Here is a 19,157-nt window from a genome sequence, read left to right as displayed (position 1 = left end):
CCCTTCCTGTTCCAACATGACTGCACACCAGAGCACAAAGCAAGGTCCCTAAAGACATGGATAAGCGAGTTTGGTGTGAAGACCGTAACTGGCCTGCACAGAGTCCTGATCTCAACCCGATAGAATACGTTTGGGATAAATTAGAGCGGAGACTGCGAGCCAGGCCTTCTCGTCCAACATCTGTGCCTAACTTTACAAATGCGCTTCTAGAAGAATGGTCAAAAATTCCCATGAATACACTCCTAAACCTTGTAGACCGCTGCAAAGGGTGGGTCCATATTAAACTCTATGGATTTTGAATGGGATGTCATTAACATTTTATTTTATTTTTTTTAGTATGGATGTTTGTTTTATTGTACAGCACTAAAAAGTGCTATACAAATAAAGTTAGTATTATTATTATTAACCATGTATTGTTTTTAAGTAGGTGAAAATATGATAAAAGCGGGCAGAAATGCAGTAAATGGTATTCAAATAGTTTTGTTACATTTCAAACCAATGTTACAAAAAGAATTCAAACACCAACAAAGCCATGATGTAGAAATAACGCTGGCTCGGGTTGCTGGGCCATGCAATCATGTCAGACTTGCTCCAGGTAAAAATAACTGATGATCTCTGCAAATATTACAAAACAATGTGACCGCACATGCAAAAAAAGATTTATACACTGCAACATGTACAGCAATTATACAGCATACAGTACATTATAACCAGTAGCCTTGGCTGGAAAGAGATTGTTTTTAAAACAATATTAGGAGACCTTTGAAATACAAATAGTGTGTTCTGTTGATGTGCAGCCTGCACGTTAAAGAAGATGCTGAGTGGTCTGTGCTCTCTGTGAACACCACAACTTACCATGTAATTGTCATTGTCTTCCAAAAGATAAAATCGCTCCTACCAGCAGGACAGTAACTTTTTCTTTGCTCCTGACAGCTGAGGTCTTTGTTAGATGTACTGTGTGTCTACACTTCATGAAAACATTTCAGAAAAATCCAGTATTCAAGTATCAATCTGTCCATGCTTTTTAATTTATAAAAGAAGTCTTGAGAGGACATTCTTACACGTGTATGTGTATGCAGTCATCTGTTAACTGCAGAAAAACCCTGGTGAAAACCATGCAGTTTGAGCTGTAGCCACCAGCCAGTTCCCAAACATACAGTAGCTTCTAGGAGTCTTATTTGGGGTTTTGTACCATTTAGTAAATATCAGCATCGTTAAAGTTCATGCATTATATATGTGGCAAATTGTCCAACCTCAGCATGTGGTCTGAGACCGTGGTAAGATGACTAATGGTAGGGTTTGGCAAGTATATATACCATTAAACAATGGAAATATGTCAGCTGTTAAAGTTTTTGGCATACTGTTTACTGCAGTCGCTCTCCTTATATATCTCTGGTGGTGGTAGGCCAATGTGGGCCATGTTGGAAATCACTGAGCAGGACTGTTCTGGCAGTAGCGATTTACACAATTTTTGCATCAATGTGATGAAGTACCTGGATTTTTCAGTATTTAATTCAGTGGATTAGACAAAACCATACATTAGCATGTGGTTACGTTATCTAGCAGTGGTTTCTCAATTGAATTTTCAAGAAATATACATTATCGCAATAAATAACATTACAATTGTCCCATAATAAAACATTTTATCCTAACTGCAAGTACTAGCTTCCATTTCATATTAATAGAAATGCTAATGCTAGTGTACCTCAAAATTGGGATCACATTCCCATGATCCCCTGCAAATCCCTGCAATGATGGATTCATTTTTTACTGTAATGATACTACTGTCTGAAATGAATCTGGCAACTGTTAAGTAAAGTAAAAGATACACTGACATGTCAGTCACCTATGTAGTGGATTTTCTCTGCAGCTTAAGATATCATGTGTATTCTATCTGGTCATTTTGTTGACTCCTTTCATGCTGAAGTGAAGCTGTTCTCGGTTTGAGAAATAACAGTTGCTGATATGTGTGCACAAAGGGGAACATCCATGATTTACTCTGTGTTCAGTCCATGAGTTCCTGTTTGATTCGGATGAGGGTCGGGGGGTGTCTGCTGCCTCGGCCCTCCCTCCGTAAAATGTATTCACTAAACTGGGAAGAGTCCACTCCACCGCCACATGAACCTGTGATCCAGAACCCTCTCTGCTGTAACCGCTCCAACACCTGCAGTCACACACAAACGAAACAAAAGCAACACAAGGATGAGATTTGAGATGGAGCCTTTGAGGAATACATTTACACATTTTCTCCAGGGGAGGGCTGAAGTCAAGTAAAGCAAAACAATAGCTGCACAAATTTTGTCATCAGTAGAACTTAAAAAATAAATAAAATATAAATATAAAATCAGAATTCAGCTAATCAGAATATACAATCAAGTTAATAAACTGGCCAGTGGGACATTTTGTAAGAGCCATCTTGAGGCTCTGCTCTCGAATACTTTTCTTCACATCATAGAGCTACAATTCAACATGCATTCATCGCTCAATCTGACATTTATTACACCATCTCGCTGTCTGTGTGACATGCAATAAACTTACACGATTGTTGTTGCACTGTCTAATGGCGCCTTTACAGGCTGCAGTTAAGTCAAGTCTGCTAGAGGCAATGTTTTGCAAATTTAAGTACAACTTCTATCGTCTGTATAATTGTTTTATTAAAATCAACAAAATACTAGAGTACATTAGAATAAACAAGTTCAGCATGTAAGCATATCCACCTTTAAGGGCTATACACAAACAAAAAAACAATTGCCCCTCATCTCCTACCACATAAAACAAGAAGAATAGTTAGAGAAGAATATATGTCTTGTGAAAATAAATGAATATGCCACTTTGAGTAGGTGAGAAACTGCATGATTTTATTTTCAACGTGATTCCAGATATCCTAAATTTATTTCTAGCCTGTACGTGCTTGTTTCTGTGTGGTTGTGTATTAGTTTGTGATGTGTGTATCTGGTTGTGTTTTCTGTGTTTGGGTGTGTTAACTGTCTTTCATTGTATTTTCTAGATTCCCACAATTCCTTACGGCGGTAACATTTAAAGCGACACACGTTCTCAAACTCAAAGGATAAAATCCATCAATTTATATTTAACAAAATCCTTGCAATACAGAAGCACATTATGATACTTGAATATGCCTCACAATTTCCTTCTTTCTTTTGGCTTTGCTGTAATCCGATGCTGTTTCAACACCATTTTATGTTTCGGATTGTTTAAAGTATTTTCTACAACAATAAAAAAAAGAAATCACCGACCACGACAGATAAAGGATGTTGATGACCATGTAAGTTACCACTGGCTATTAAGCCTTTTCTCTCTCATACCATAACAGGTATGTGTGTTGGACTGTCAACAATAACTGAGACCCATGGGAGCTGTTACTGGTCTTGTAATATGATCAAAGTGAGGATAATGTTGTAGCGTGTAGGTTCACGTTATGTATTTTCAGCCTTCAGCAATATCATAAATTGATTTTACTTCAATCACAGATGCCGACACCCTGATCAAGCTGGATGACCTCTACAGTAAATGTAATGTATTACAGTATTTCAGTGTTTCCCACACACTGATTTATTTGTGGTGGCCCGCCACATTATCAACGCTAACCGCATTTTCTTACTCTCTAAAAGCGCATATATTAGCTCAGCACCTCCTCTTGCTCGGTCTCTCTCTCTCTCTCTCTCTACAGTTACACTGTCATTCTGTGGGAAACATTGTAATACACAAACAACAATAATAATAATTGGGATTCATGTTGATAAATATGGGTGGGCAGGAGGGTGAGTGTGAGCAAGCATTCTCAATTCTCAAACCCTGTCCATTATTTAGTGACTGGTAGGCTACCCTATAGCCTAGGCCTTTTACTATTTTGAATATGAAGTACTAATATTCCACGATGTTGTCCACCTTTAGATGGCCTGCATTAAAACAACACAGGCGCAGTGTCAGAGATGCGCTTTTATAGTCCATCTTCAGAACATTGTAGTTTCATCCGCCATCGCATAATTACGCCACGAAAAGAGCAGTCGGATTCTCTATAGCGGTGGCTAGCTAGCTGTTGTACCAGTACCACAAGGAGAATAACCAGCACATTTGTGAAGAATTTCCTGCATTCCTCTGTCTCATTGACAACACACCGCACACTTCTGCTAATTGCTAGGCTAGTGTCGCTTAGTCTGCGTCACATTTGAATACATTTGCCACCTGGTTTGGAACTAGCTAGCAACGCTCGCTTGACAGCAGTGAAGGTAATCTACCTTCAGACTATGGTGGCCATGTTTTCTCTGACTGTTTTAGGTTTTCACCATCAGGACTAAGTGGGATGCATCCAGCCCACATCACCTTCAGATTCATCTGCTGGGCTTGTCTACTTTGAAGGCACAAGGTTCCAGGTTCTCCATCCTGGCTTTCAAGAGCGACGGACTGATATTCCCCAAGCTTGCTCTCATGTGGCTCCTCAAAATTTCCTCCCAGGGTACTGTATTTTTACAGGTTTTTTACATACATATTATCAGATTATTTTACACATGTAATATCTTATGCATGTTAGCACACATATGGACTGAGATACACAACTCTTCATACACATTTGCAAAGAATATTGGTACAGTAATACCCCCATACGATGGCAGAGCAGGGTTACAGTATATCAAATTGGATGGTGTGACACAGCTAATATAAATATGTTCCCTATTTTCTATTTTCACATCAATGTGATTGCGATATCTGATTCAATGCATTTACTGATCACATGATTTAATTGGAATTAATTTATTTTTGTCTGGTATTTTGCGTTTATAAATGCTGGTGTGACCAAGTCCTGAGACCAAAAACCCAGTAGATATTAAATGAAGACTGACAATGTCAGCTATGTTTTTACCTTTTTTTGGCCCAGAGCTACTCTTGGCTTTAAGATGTTCATTAATACCTGGGCCTCTGTTGGAGTTGGTTTGTCTACTCTGGCTACCACTGAATAGTTTAGTCACTACTGTCTGATCGCTTACAAACATTGTGTTTGAAATTTGAACCCAGAGTGTGTTTTGTACCTGGACAGAGTTGAGGTGGCAGTAGCCGTTGAGTGGGAAGCGAATGATGTGTGTGGAGTCCTGGTTCCGACTAGTGCTCAAAGAATTGGACATGACGTTTCTGACCTCTGGAAAAACCTCCTCGATCACGGCCCAGTGGGCGCTCATGCTGATCCTCTCACCAAGCTCTGGAGCCACGTGAATCATGACACACTCACACTCCAAACACCCTCCCCTGTATTCCTGTTCAGTCCTCCAGCGCTCAAGCTCGGCCTGCAGAGGAGCCAGCTGGAAGAAACTGGCCTCTTCATACAGCAGTGAGTATTCCTGCAAAAAAAGATCAGCTTGTAAAAATACACACGCATGCACAAATACACATCCACACAGGTACACACACAAATACACACATGTAACCATAAACCAAAAAAGAAATAGCAATAACAGTCATGAGTAACTCCTTTCACCAAATGTGATTTTACTTATAATAACAATAATCACCACAATTTGTCACACAGAGATAAATTTCCCACCTTTATGCAGAACAGACTTCATTTGTTTGACTGATATTTCAACATATTGATAATTTGAGGGCATAAATGACTAAATCAAGCTTAATGCAGACTACACACTACACGACTTGTCAGCACGGGTGGTCTGGGTTTTGACATTGAGAGCTGCGAGACGTTTGATTTTACTGCATCCAAAAACTGGATGTGCTTATAGTTGGTGCACCTTGGTGATGAGTTTGACACAGGAATAAGCAGAATCTAATGAGAATGCAATAGGGAACTGAGGGCAGGGAAAGGAGAAAGAGGCGACTTCACAGACACACACACACAGTAACTCCTTGGGTGCTTCTATCAGACTTGTGATCATTTGCTTCATGGATTCCTCCAACTAGAATCATCTCGTATTAAGTGTACATCGTCTGAGGTTTCTCTCACTTGTGTCATTTGTGCACTCTCATGTAAACATGAAGACAGTCACAAGGTTAAGAGGTTATTGAGCACACAAATTACCAAGCTGGAGAGAATGATTTGTAAAGTATGTAATGGTTGCTGAAAATGTGTGTTTATTAGTTATGTAAAAACATCATTCCAGTGAGTTCAGTATTCTAACATGGTGGCATAAATATTTCTGGTCAAGGTTGAAGGGAAATATTATAGTCACCGCTGTGATATATCCACTCCCACCTTGGGGCATAGCACATACTGTGTACTGTGTCAAGGCAAATAATGGTAACATTGTTAGCATTGTTGCACACATTTGTGTATAGTCATTTAATGTATACTTGGCCAGTCAATCAGTAAACAGCTGAGGTACTAAACCTTAGGTAGCAGCATAGACTGTAAAGGACATGTAAGCGTATTGTCTCATTTCCAGTTTCCAGTGCTTGTATGTAACTGGTAGCATATCTTTGTTGCTCTAAATTCAACCCAGTTAAATTTGTTCAATTCTTCATTACAGCAGCTAATTATCCGATGTACATTTTTAACCTAGAGTAGTTCTGCTGAAGCACTTCTGCTAGTCTCACAAGTTATACGCCACTATTTCTCTGTTTTTTGGTTTTATCTGACAAACGCAATTCGTAGCCTAGCTGAAGAAGTTGGTGTACTCAGATGTATTTTATTTGACAAACCAACTTGTAACCCAGGAAACCACAGCTGTACCTGAGTACCAGTTAGCTTTGAAAGTAGCTGACATTCTCAAAAGGAGCTTGCTCTGTGTTCTAACGCAACTAAAGTTGGAAAAGAAGAAACCCGCAACATCTTGGCCCGGATCTTTGCTGCCTGACCTGCTCCACAGGAGTCAGGAGTCAGCTGAAAGTGTTACTGCACCCCCGGTGTACGGTGGCCTGAATCCTGCACACAACGCAGGAAAGCCAGCTGGAGCATCTCGTCTCTGCCAGCGCTTCAAAACAGCAGGTGCTGTGAAAAGGAGGTGAGGTTGAATAATATATTAATTCCCATTTAGAGAGATTAAGTGCCCTAGGGTTACGTTAGTGTTTTAACATTGTGTTTTCACCATTAGATCACATACTTCACTTAACTATTGCCAATAAGATCAGGTTTATTTCATCTGTATCTGCTATTCATCTGTTGTTTTTTCTTTTCTCTATTATTCCTAATGTATTAATTATTAGGTATTAGTTATAAATAAGTGCCCTCATTTAATCAGTAAGAAGTTGTCTGTGTTTTCTTTAAAGCAGAAGAAAAGGTCAATCTACCAAAAGAATTCAACTCTTTCTGAAAAGACTTTCACCCCCTGCTAAATAACAGGATGTTGCCCTTTTGAACAAGTGTTTATTAAAGTAGTGTTTCTCCAACACTACCCAATTATATCTATCGTTCAAGCCAGACGAAACCAATCAGTTAGCTAAACAACTAAACTGTTATTGTACCTGGCCCCAAGCACCTCTGAGAAGCATTATCTAAAGATATCTAGTTACCCTGGATGGCATCGCCCTGGCCTCCAGCACCACTATGAGGAATCTTGGAGTTATCTTTGATCAGGACATGTCGTTTAAGTCTCACATTACGCAAATTTCAAGGACCGCCTTTTTTCACCTACGTAAAATTTCAAAAATGAGGCGTATCTTGTCTCAAAATTATGCTGAAAAACTAGTCCATGCATTTGTTACTTCTAGGCTGCGATTCTTTATCATCAGGCAGCTCGAAAAGTCCATTAAGACTCTTCAGCTGATCCAGAATGCTGCAGCACGTGTTCTGACAGGAACCAGGAAAAGAGATCACATTTCTCCTGTTTTAGCTTCTTTGCATTGGCTTCCAGTAAAATCCAGAATAGAATTTAAAATCATTCTTCTTACCTACAAAGCTCTTAATGGTCAGGCACCATCTTATCTTAAAGAGCTCATAGTACCTTACTACCCCACCAGAGCACTGCGCTCCCAGAATGCAGGGTTACTTGTGGTTCCTAGAGTCTCCAAAAGTAGACTAGGAGCCAGAGCGTTCAGCTATCAAGCTCCTCTCCTGTGGAACCAGGTTCCAGTTTGGGTTCAGGAGGCAGACACCATCTCCACATTTAAGAGTAGGCTTAAGACTTTCCTCTTTGATAAAGCTTATAGTTAGGGCTGGCTCAGGTGAGTCCTGAACCATTACTATTGCTATCAGTAGCATTGCTATTATTCATTTTTCTTGATATTTGTATTATAACCACAACCATTACAATTATTTATTACTTTACTTTTATTGACTATTTGCTACTGTGCGTTCTGATTCCTCATGCACTCTCTGTCCCTCTCACTGCTCCCCATCATCCTGCCACTACTGAAACCACTTTTGTTTTCATTTTCTCATAGACATCTATACAAGCTGACTTCCTTTTGCAACCACTGGAGTCGCCCCCCTCCTGGCCAATATAAAGAATGCACTCTGCTTTGGCTTCACTTTTCAGACCCTGAGGTTGCCGCAGCTAAACAGTTGACAGCTGACATACTGAATGCATAATTAAGGCCACTCTGTGTAGTTTAAAATTGTCTACTTTAGTTCCTCTTTAGTGGAAGTACAAAGGCTGAAAGCAACAAATAGACTGCATTAATTTTCATTTTTCTACAAACAAAACATATGCCTGCTATAGCCAGGGCTGTGACTCTGGGTTTTTGGCCTGTCTCCTCTGTGTTCCCTTCCCTCCTGTCTGTTTGTGTGAATGTGATGAATTCCTGCGACTCATCATCAGATTATTTTGTGCCACTTGTGGTACTGTACATCGCCTCCCTAGTTTCCTAGACACTATCATTTCTAGTTATTTCTTGTTGTCAACTCGTTTTGGTAACACTTGTTATCTTTCTCTACTTTATAAGACTCTGGGATGCACGCCAACAATCACACACCGCGGATCCTCAGCCAACCTGTTTCCTGGAACAAGATATGCCACAGCAACCTGTCTGGCCCCTGTTCACACTGTTCTTCTACAGCCCAACTCAAATTCCACCTGTTGTTGAATGAACTGTTAAAAATGTACCTTGTCTCCTGTGCTCAGTGTCTGCACCTTGGGTGCTATAATCACATACAAAATCTACACATAGTAGCTTTAAAATGCATCAAGTATATAGAAAGTTATTACAGTAAAGAAAAGATGTGACTTATATACAACAGTATAACAAAGGAATGTTTGTTAGCAAGGCATTGCTCACTGACAGGGTCTCAAAGAATAACAGTATACTCTAGTTACTGTTACTGATAGTTTCTGTAAGTGGTCTATAGTCTCCTCCCTCTGACAGTCTTTGTTTATTGGTTTGGGACTGGTCAGACACGCTGCATTAATTAACTGTGGTAGTACCTGATCAAAGCTCTAGACAGACACTCACTTTGAAGTCATCAGGGACGAGGAGTTTTGAGGTCCGGAGGAAGTTAAGTATGTAGCGGAACATGGGGGCCGTCTCGATCGATAAAGTAGTGCTGCTTTAGACTATCCAACACTATGGGCTCCGTTCCATCAAACAGACGACCAATCCTGCCAGAAACGAAAAAAACAGAGAGGCTCTTCATCAAATACCAACCAAATGTTGGGGAGGCTGTCATGTCTGCTGGCCACAGATGTCCTAAAATGTACTGCAGCAGCTCCATGTTCAGAACTTGTTGACAGATTTTTAAGTACACACAGCCAATTTTCAATATTATTTGAATGTATTAGGTATAGTGACAGAGATGCCGCAGCAGCCTTTATTTCCCATCATCCACTGCTGTATTCTGATACCAGTGGAGGGTGGAAATACACCCATCAGGTATAACATTCTGACCACTGACAGGGGAAGTGAATAGCACTTGTTATCTCATTACAGTGGCACCTGTCAGTGGGTGAACATGGTGTCATTATAGTTGATATGTTAGAAGCAGTAAAAATGGGAAAGCATAAGGAGGACTTGAGCAACTTTGACAAGGGCCAAATTGAGATGGCTAGAGAACTGGGTCAGAGCATCTCCAAACCGGCCTGCAGGGATCAGTGCCTATCAGAAGTGGTCCAAGGAGGAAAAGCAGTGAACCAGTGACAGGGTCATGGGCCAAGGCTGGCCCTTGCGGTCTGATCCAACAGACAAGCTACTGAAGGTTACATTGCTGAAAAATGTAATGCTGGCTCTAATAAAAAAGGATGTGGGAACATCATACACAGTGAAGTCCAGGCCTCAACGGGTCAGGGCTGTTTTGACGGCAAAAAGGAGACCTACTTTATGACTAGCAGGTGGTTAATATGTTATGGCGGATTGGTGTATGGGTACTTTCCTCTTTCTGCCAGTATGACCATGTGTGCTATCAGTGAAGTGAAAACTACGGGTTTAAAACAGTCAAAAGTTACGTACTTGTAAGTAATTTTAGCCCAAATCTCAGATAAACAATTTATATACCTGAACCTGAGTCCCTTAAAATGTTATTAATTTGCACCTGGATATAATTCAGACCCCTAATGTAATTGTAAAGCCAAATGCTTACCTTTATAACACTTTCATTTGATAATGACTGGATTTGTCAAATAATGTGCAAATTATGTAAAAGTGACAAACTACTTGAAATCTCCTGACTTAGTTATTTAAGGGCTTTCATTTTCATGTTCTAGGGTGGGGGTCGGCAACCTTTACTATCTGAAGAGCTACTTTTGGCTAGAAAAAAATAAACCTGCTTGGAGCTGCATAAAAGCCCTTTAAATGCAGGTTACACAGCCTATTGTCTAAATTAGCTCCTCAATATTACTAATGTGTCTATTTATTCAAATGTTTTACCACAAGGTGGCTGCAGTATGCTTATAGGCTATTTCTGATTATTTGTAACTTTGTATTTCCAATGCAATGTCTTGGTGCATTTATAAAAGTATTCAAGTACCGCATTTCAAACATTCTGGTAAGCCAGCAGGAGTGGTGGTGAAAACATACAAATCTACCCACACACTGCTAAATTTTCTGTTCTCTGAGATTTTTCTTTTTTTGGATTTAGAATCCATAGCTATATGAGGAGAACAGCCTACCCACTGAAGACACTATACGCTATAGAGTTTGGCAGCAGGATGTAGCATGATGACGCACATGTTAGTTGAGAAAGTGAAGAAATTTTTGATCCAGTGTACATGTTTTTACAGTTGAATACTTGAATACTAGGATACTAGTTGACTAGGATGTAAATGTAAATGTAAATGCTCTGTATTTGTATAGCGCCTTTCTAGTCTTTTCGACCACTCAAAGCGCTTTTACACTACATCTGCATCCAACATTCACTCACTGAGCCTAAGTGCTCAAACAGAAACTAACATTCACACACATTCATACACTGGCGGAACAGCCGCCAGGGGCAATTCGGGGTTCAGTATCTAAAGGATGACTTTAAGCCTACAACAGTGACAAAGTCAAGGAACCATTAGAGTGGGGCTAAAGAGCTACATGTGGCTCAGGAGGGTTGCTGACCCCTGCTCTAGTGGTTTAGTTTTTGCCTTTTCAAATGAATGGACAAATTAAGGTTGACAACCATCGTGACACGACAACAATCATACCAAATACCTTGATTTAGAGTAAGATTTTCGGGGCGTTTTCAGGAGTTCAAGGTATTTTAAGGATTGTTTTTTCATTGTGGATGTGCGTCTCTTACCGTGACTCAGGGTACTTGGTGAGGGTGGCCAGGCTGCTGGTGTACATATGTCCTCCTACATCAATGTGGACAGGTGCGTTGGTTTTGGTGAGCTTGGCTGGTGTGGGAATGCCGGCGGAGCCCAGAGGAGACACAGGAGACAAAGAGACGAGCTGCTGACTCGACATACTGCTGCAGCTGCCACGGCTATCCTGGTACACAAAAAAACACACACACACATAGACACATATAGTAGTGGTAGTACACGTATAAAAGCAATAGTAGAATTATTAGTATTATTCACAGCTGATGAAATTGTCCCGCATCAGTTGGTATTTTAATATGGGACTACGTAAGTTCACAATTTAAATAGAAGATAATAATTTATATTATCATTACACCAATGTGGTAGAGACACAAAGTTATGTGAAGAAAGCATTAGACAGTGCCTTCTCTCTACAGACTGTCCCCACAGGAAAATGACAGCATCAGACATTTCAGCAAAGTTCAAGTAAAAGCAAATGAGCAGCTGAAGGAATAATGATGGGAGCAAAGGAGGAAGTCTGGTGACATTGTTATAGAACAAAGTAATCATTTTAACCCAAACCATGCGGTTTCCCTAACCTTAACAAAATACTTATGTATCAACAGGGATTCATAACGGTTATGACGACACAGCTCCTGCTGATGGGGGCAGATCAGAAAACACTTGTATGAGTTGTTTTAGAGGTCTTGTCTCTTTAGCCTCCTTCCCACTGATAAGATGTGCTCTGTGTGGCAGGGGCCTCACCACTGATCTGTTGTGTTTACATGTTGTTCTGTTGTCCCCAAGTGGCCAAAAAGCATTAATGCAGCTCTATAACCAATAGCAAATATTACAGAGGGCTCAATGTGCCCTGCTGATATAGAATAGTTTTTTAGGTTATTTATTTATCAGGCCTGTGGGGTTACTGTTCCATCAATACAGTCTGTCAGGCAGTTGTCTCCAAGGCTACATTTCCTCTGACATGAGCCAAATCACACTCTACACTGTGACATCCTGTGAGAGGGCTGGCAGGCTTAACCCAGTAGGTAAAGTTTTAGAGAAGTGCTGATTTAGAATCATAGCTGCCAGGCAGCCTCAGGACTAGCAGATAATGCCAGAAGCCTTACAGGAAGCAAATAAATACAAGGACAGCCTGTCAGGCACATAGATATGGCTTTGCTCTGTCAGAGCACCAGCTATTTTAGTTTGCCTTGCAGGCTTCTTTACAATGCCAGGTGCCTGGCAAGCAATTGGCAGTCTGGTATGAGGCCAGTGCCTGACAGGCTGGAAACAAAGGTCCCCTGGCCTGGGCTCTCACTCAGCTCTCTTCTAGACTTTTGTGCTGTTTTCTTTAATTCTGTTCCAGACTGCTCTCTTCAAACCTGTTCAGTTGTACTTTATTGTCTTCTGTTCATGCAAGGTCAACCTCAAGTCTGCGACTTGAGTTTTCAAAAGTCTGGCTGTGTGAGGACTGTTCTAAACTACTTTAAAGGGGCATTATGTAGTTTTCAGCGGCCACTAGCGGTGTGGTTCTGAGATTTCAACCAGGTGTGTGCTTGTAAGTGTGCTCGCTTGAACTCATGAGCGAGCATAATCCGAAACACAGACACTGTCATACAGAAATCCTGCAATAAACGCAGGAACACCAGCATGCAGGCTGTGGCTTTTCACTCAGACATGTTCAGGCTCTGTTACTTCAACGTTCCCCTCTCAGAGGCAGATCAACACCGACTCCGTAACGTTACTTCGTTCAGCGCAGCCAGCCGCATATCGGCACAATCCTCCCGGAAAAAAGGCAGAGTGACAGCGGCTACAGACAGACAGGGAGACAGCTTCACACAATATAGTGGAAACTCAGGTAAACCCCTACTGCAACATTACAGTAATAGTTTTATCAGCTGCAGGTTGAACTAATCCACGCTCGTTACATGATCACGGTACATTTACTGCATTTAGCCGACGCGTTAGCTCGCCTGCAGCTTTCAGTAACTATCTTTACTATATGAATTAACATTAACATAACAAAACACTGACAAAATATCACTTATATCATCAAAATTTCGGAGCAAACACATTAACAAACACTATGTACACATCCAGCATACACATCAGCAGCATCAGCATTCTTTTAAAATCATGTCTGATGAATGTAAATCCAAAATTCATTCTCCTTTTAGTTTGGTTCTCCCCCGATTGGCTCATTGAAAAGGTAGCCTTGGAGACACCTACGTGACAGACTGTATTGATGGAACAGTAATCCCATAGGTCCGACAAATATATAACCTAAAATACAAATTTTTATCAGCAGGGCACATTAAGCCCTCTGTAATATTTGCTTAGGTTAATAGAGCTGCATTAAATAACTTTTTGCCCATTTTGGGACAGGAGAACAACATGTAAACACAACACTGACACATTCGCATTCATTTGTAGTTGTGTGTCTGGCCACCTGATAAATAAAAATCTAACATCCACTTTACTTTTGAGCTAAAAAGATGGTGGTTGATGGTGGAACTCTCCATGAACTCCTGAGAAACATACCTATCTAAAGAGATAGGTATTGCTAGTTGCTCCAATTGTTTCATGCTAGTTTACTTTTACACTGGCAAGTCTCTTATTGTGCCTGTCTGCTGTTTAGCACTGAGCAGGTAGTGCAGTGAGATTTTACAGCTTTTTCACTGAAAACAGCTGCCTGCTGCTGCTGGAAGTAAGGTTCATGAGGGCTGTGAGATTATGGAGGACTGATCCTGACAAATTCAGAAATAATTAAAAGCTCAATAAATAAATAAGCATCCGATTAAATGCACAAAAAAGAAAGTAGATAAATAAATGTAGGCAAAATAAAACAGACAAAAATATTAAAACACACATAATAAATACATTTAAAAAATAAGTAATTAATAAATAAAGTTGAAGATTATAACGGACAATAAATAATAAGGTAATTATTACAAAGGTGAATAAGTAAAGATATATACATTTATGTGTCATTGTATAATTTAATTACTGCCTATATTTATTTATCTACTTTATTTTTTGTGCATTTAATCGGATGCTTATTTATTTATTGAGCATTTATTTATTTCTCTATGTATTTCTGAATTTGTCAGAATCAGTCCTCTATATGAGAGTGGATCCAAGCAGTAAAGTTGAGCAGCATAAACAAAACACTGAGCTGAGGCTAAAGGCTCTGTAGAGCTGAAGAGGACTGCAGAGTTGGGTGATATTTCTGTGTGGGTGTAACTACCAGCAACATCTTTCACATTACACATAGATGAAGTTACTTTACTAAGTGCAGCATCTATTAAATGACTTTGTTGGCTCAAGTTTAAATAAGTGAGGGATTTTCTAATAGGCTACACACAGGGCCTGTAAATGTGTAATCCTTTCAAAAATAGTAATCATCAGTAGGCTATGTATTTCCACTGTGGTTTACCACTAAACATGGGAAAACTACATTCAAACAAATATTAATATTTTCTACAACAAAAAAAAATCATCCGTTTACACACTGTTTCATCTCTCTCATCAACACTTTGATGTTTCCTACACTGTAATGTAATATATGTGCACAAAGACACGTTACACTGCTTCACTACTCGTATGGACTTTATCTTATCCGCACAGTGTTACTCATACAGGACTCCATGTTTTGACTTGCCTGCGGCGCAGCTTACGCACGAGCTGCTGCTGAAGATGATAACTATCACATTTCCTATGTTACCTGCGTGGGCACAGCGACCGGGGACCGGACGGCGGGCTGTGTATGAATATGGGACTCCTTGGCTCTCGCAGGCTCCGGCTCGCTCTCGTTCCGCTCCACAGGCGACTCCGTCCCGGGGCGCACGCACAGCTTCTTGGCGTACGGAGCCTCCGGGTCCTCCTCCGCGCTGGCTCTGCTGGCAGCTGCTGTTGTTGATGTGTTGATTGTTGCTGCCGTTGTTGTCGTTGTCCGGTGCGGCTTCACATCCGCAGCGTCTGTTACCCGGTGGAGGTACGGAATCACGAGCTGGAGGTGAGACTGCGCGTGACCGTTGACCGTTTCCGAGGCAACGTAAAGCGTCGTCGTTGGCCTGGAGCCCGCGGCGCCCACGATGCTGTTGAGCGTTGCTATGGAGACGGCACCGATGCAGTGGTTGGTGTAGGTCTTGGAGAGCTTGGCAGCACGCGACAACATCTGCATCCTCGTGCCCAACAGGTTCTTACCGATGGCTTTGTTCTCGTACCACGTCACGTCGCTCGCGCAGCAGTGGTCCCGGGGCCGCTGGAAGAACGCCCTGCACAGCGGGTTCCGTTTAGACACGTACCGGACGAAGCTGGCATACGGACACTGCTCCGTGTCCGTCTCATACATCCGCGGCAAGGTGTCCTCGTCGGCGTCCGGACGCTTTTTGGTCCAGGCGGCGGAGCGAGACTTGTGGTACGGTCCGAGAGCTTTAAAATAAACAAACTTTCTCCCGTCCTCATCCACAGCCAGGCCGAAAGAGTCTTCCTCCAGCTCCCGCTGGTTCTCCCGACCCCTGGTGCAGAAATACATACATGTCTCGAACCAGACTTTGTTGAGCAGCCCGAACGGCGTGTCTGTGTTGAAAACAGAGGACTCGTATAGTTTCCGCAGGTCCGAGCGCGTGATGGCTTGCTTCTGCACCACGGGACCGGCGCCTTGCTCCTCCAGCCTCCGAATGACTGCTGCCAGAGTGAGGTTGGCGCTGCGCAGCTCTGGGTCCTTGGTGAGGTCCAAGGTGCGGCAGTAGGGCGGCTCGTTCAGGTACCGGTTCAGTGAGCTCCGGATGCTGATGAGGGATGACTTGCTGTACAACTGTCCACTTTTGGAGCGCGCCTCCGCGTAAAAGGAGCGCAGCACCGCGCAGAGCGCCTCCTTGTCCAGAGTTTCAAAGTCTGGACTTTGGTCCTTCTCATTGAGGTACTCCCTGAAGATCCTCACCGCATAACGGGTGGCCAGGCGGGTGTTCTCGCTCAGTCTGTTCCGCTCTGACCGCTGAAGGTCTCCCTCCAGGTGAGACTCCAGCCCAGCGGGGATGCTACTGCTGAAGCGGTCCGCCTCTTCCTCCTCCTCTCCTCGGTCCATACTCCGCATAACGACCGCTTGTGTCTCCACGGCGGAACCGCTGGAGTCCAGCACTGTGTTTTCTGACTCCCACTCCAGCTCCACACCATCTCTATCGGACTCCTCGTCCTCCTCCTCCCCGGTGATCTGGATCTCCTGGATCTCATCTTCTTCGTCCTCCTCATTATCCTCATCCCTTCTTCTCTCGGGGCAGCTCATCTGCTCCTGCTCCGTGTCTCCGCTGGCAGGCATTCTCGCCATATTGCGGTCTGTGAAGCAGTCCTCCGGCAGCGCGCATGCGCTATATTGGACCGCAGCGCTGAAAGCCTTTTGTGTTTAAGTGACCTTCAGCCGCGCACGCGCTTTTTTAAGGTACAGTGAGCGAGCGCAGCGGGAGGGTAAATTTGGAAGCGCGTTCCCTGTCAAAAAGGCTGCAGTATTGGACTGCATATTGGACCAATATGAACACTGTGATGTGGTGAACAACAGGACTGCAGGAGTGTGACCTCCAGCATCAGCATGAGCCAAACAACACACCATTCTTTACACTTCACATCAGTTTGATACATAATATGACGAGTGTTTGAATGTATAATTAAGACTGTCTGCTAAAAGAGATGCAAAAAATTAATTCAACAAATAAATTCTGAAACTATGTTGGCTCCTGTGTGTTCATGTGAGTGTACATACTTTATCGGCCTATGTATTCAGATTGGGACATGTTAAAATCTGAGAGCTAAAATAACATATATAATAGCCCATACATACACATAAACACATACAAGAGCTGTCCACATGCATACTTTCTATAACCATTAAAACAAGCAAATATGATGAAAAATGTATACAGTACTAGATTTGTCATAATTAAGAAGGTAATTTGTGAACTGCAGTCTTTGCACATGAAAATCACTTGCAAGGTATTAAACATTATTATTATTATTTTTAAATATTTGATAAAAAGAACCCTGCGATGGACTGGCAACCTGTCCAGGGTGTAACCCCCCCTTCGTCCGATGTCAGCTGGGATTGGCTCCAGCCCCCCGCGACCCTGTACGCAGGATAAGCGGTTGACGATGGATGGATGGATGATAAAAAGAAAGAAATAAACAGGAGAGCACACCAACACTTATCAATGGCATGCAAAGTCAGAGGTTCTCAATCATGGGTCTTTGTTCCCAGATGGGGTTGAGGAAGCAAGTCTTGATCACCAACAGGGCAAAGTGGCCCTCAGAGCCCCAGGGGCCCCAGGTTCACTGCATTTCACTTTTTGGCTTTTTAGTGATTGGCACCACTAAAATCAACCATTTCAAGTCCTACATTATTATGTAATATTGTGGCCTTAAATCATTGAGGGGCACCATATTAAATCTTTTAACAATTCTTCATTTACAATTCTTCTAGTTTTTGTTGTGTACCAGTTGCATATTCTAAAAGAGTTATAATTAATCTAATTACTATGACCTACTTAACTGGAGGACTACTGGGTTCTGGGCATATAATGATGCTGTTCAGGAAAGTTGGAGCCCATGGGGCACACAATTAAGGCAGCAAACTTATGCACCAAGGCCCTTGAATAAAAAGTTTTTTTGTATGTATGTACTGATTTTTGACAGAAAATGCAAAATGTCATCACTAGTCAATGGAGCTCCCTTCATGAGCTTGAAAATGAAAGTCAAATGTGAATGGTACTCCATTCAGTGAGTGAGCCTAAGCCACAAGGTGAAACATGTTGATTTCAATCATCTCAAAGGTTGTTAACACCATGCGATATGATGGAAACCTACAGAACAGCCACTAATGTGGTGAGATAGTTTCATCATCTGCTGTTTCCAAGAGTAAACTCTGAACCATTTTTGGAGCTTCATCAGTAGGATTACATCTTTAACACACCGTACTGTTTCTTTATACAATAAATGTAGACTAAATGTAAAAAAAAAGAAAAAGACACACGCTCCTGTCTACATCAGTGGAGCTGAGTTGGAGCAGGTGAACAGTTTCAGGCTCCTGGGAATCAGCATCACAGAGAACCTGACATGATCCTCTTACATCTCCATGCTGGTGAAGAAAGCTCAGAAACACCTGTTTTTCTTAAGGAAGCTTAAGAAGGACAATCCCTGTGCAAAGTTCTTGTCAGCTTTTACAGAGGAGCAATAGAAAGCATCCTGACTGGAATCATTACTAACTGGCATGGGATGTGCACGGCCCAGGACAGGAAGGCTCAGTAGCGGGTGATTCAAACTGCACAGAAGATCTGCCTGCAGAGCCCAAAGGATACTAAAGGACAGCCACAGCCTGTTCACCCTGCTGCCTTCTAGGAAGAGATATAGGAGTTTCAGCTGCCACACCACCAGACTGCAGAGCAGACTCAATTCATCCTCAGCACTGCACCATAAATGAATTAAATGGAACTTTACACTGACATACAAATACATACTTTCAGGGTGTATGTGTGTATATGTATGTATAAC

The 19,157-nt window shown here is 41.9% G+C and overlaps 1 protein-coding gene and 1 pseudogene across 1 annotated transcript in view; one reads left to right on the top strand and one right to left on the bottom strand.

Moving 5' to 3' along the window:
- LOC119901268 (G2/M phase-specific E3 ubiquitin-protein ligase-like) overlaps positions 1 to 19,157 on the top strand; it is a 175,634-nt gene that overhangs the window by 102,913 nt on the left and 53,564 nt on the right. The window lies entirely within an intron of this gene.
- LOC119901263 lies at positions 1,389 to 17,210 on the bottom strand (annotated as a pseudogene).

The sequence above is a fragment of the Micropterus salmoides genome, unplaced genomic scaffold (genome assembly GCF_014851395.1).
Source record: "Micropterus salmoides isolate LMB-PRFRI ecotype aquatic unplaced genomic scaffold, ASM1485139v1 Ms_hic_scaffold_13, whole genome shotgun sequence".
NCBI lineage: Eukaryota > Metazoa > Chordata > Actinopteri > Centrarchiformes > Centrarchidae > Micropterus > Micropterus salmoides.
Note: the sequence above shows the minus strand (reverse complement) of the source record. Positions and strands in the feature narration are given on the sequence as shown.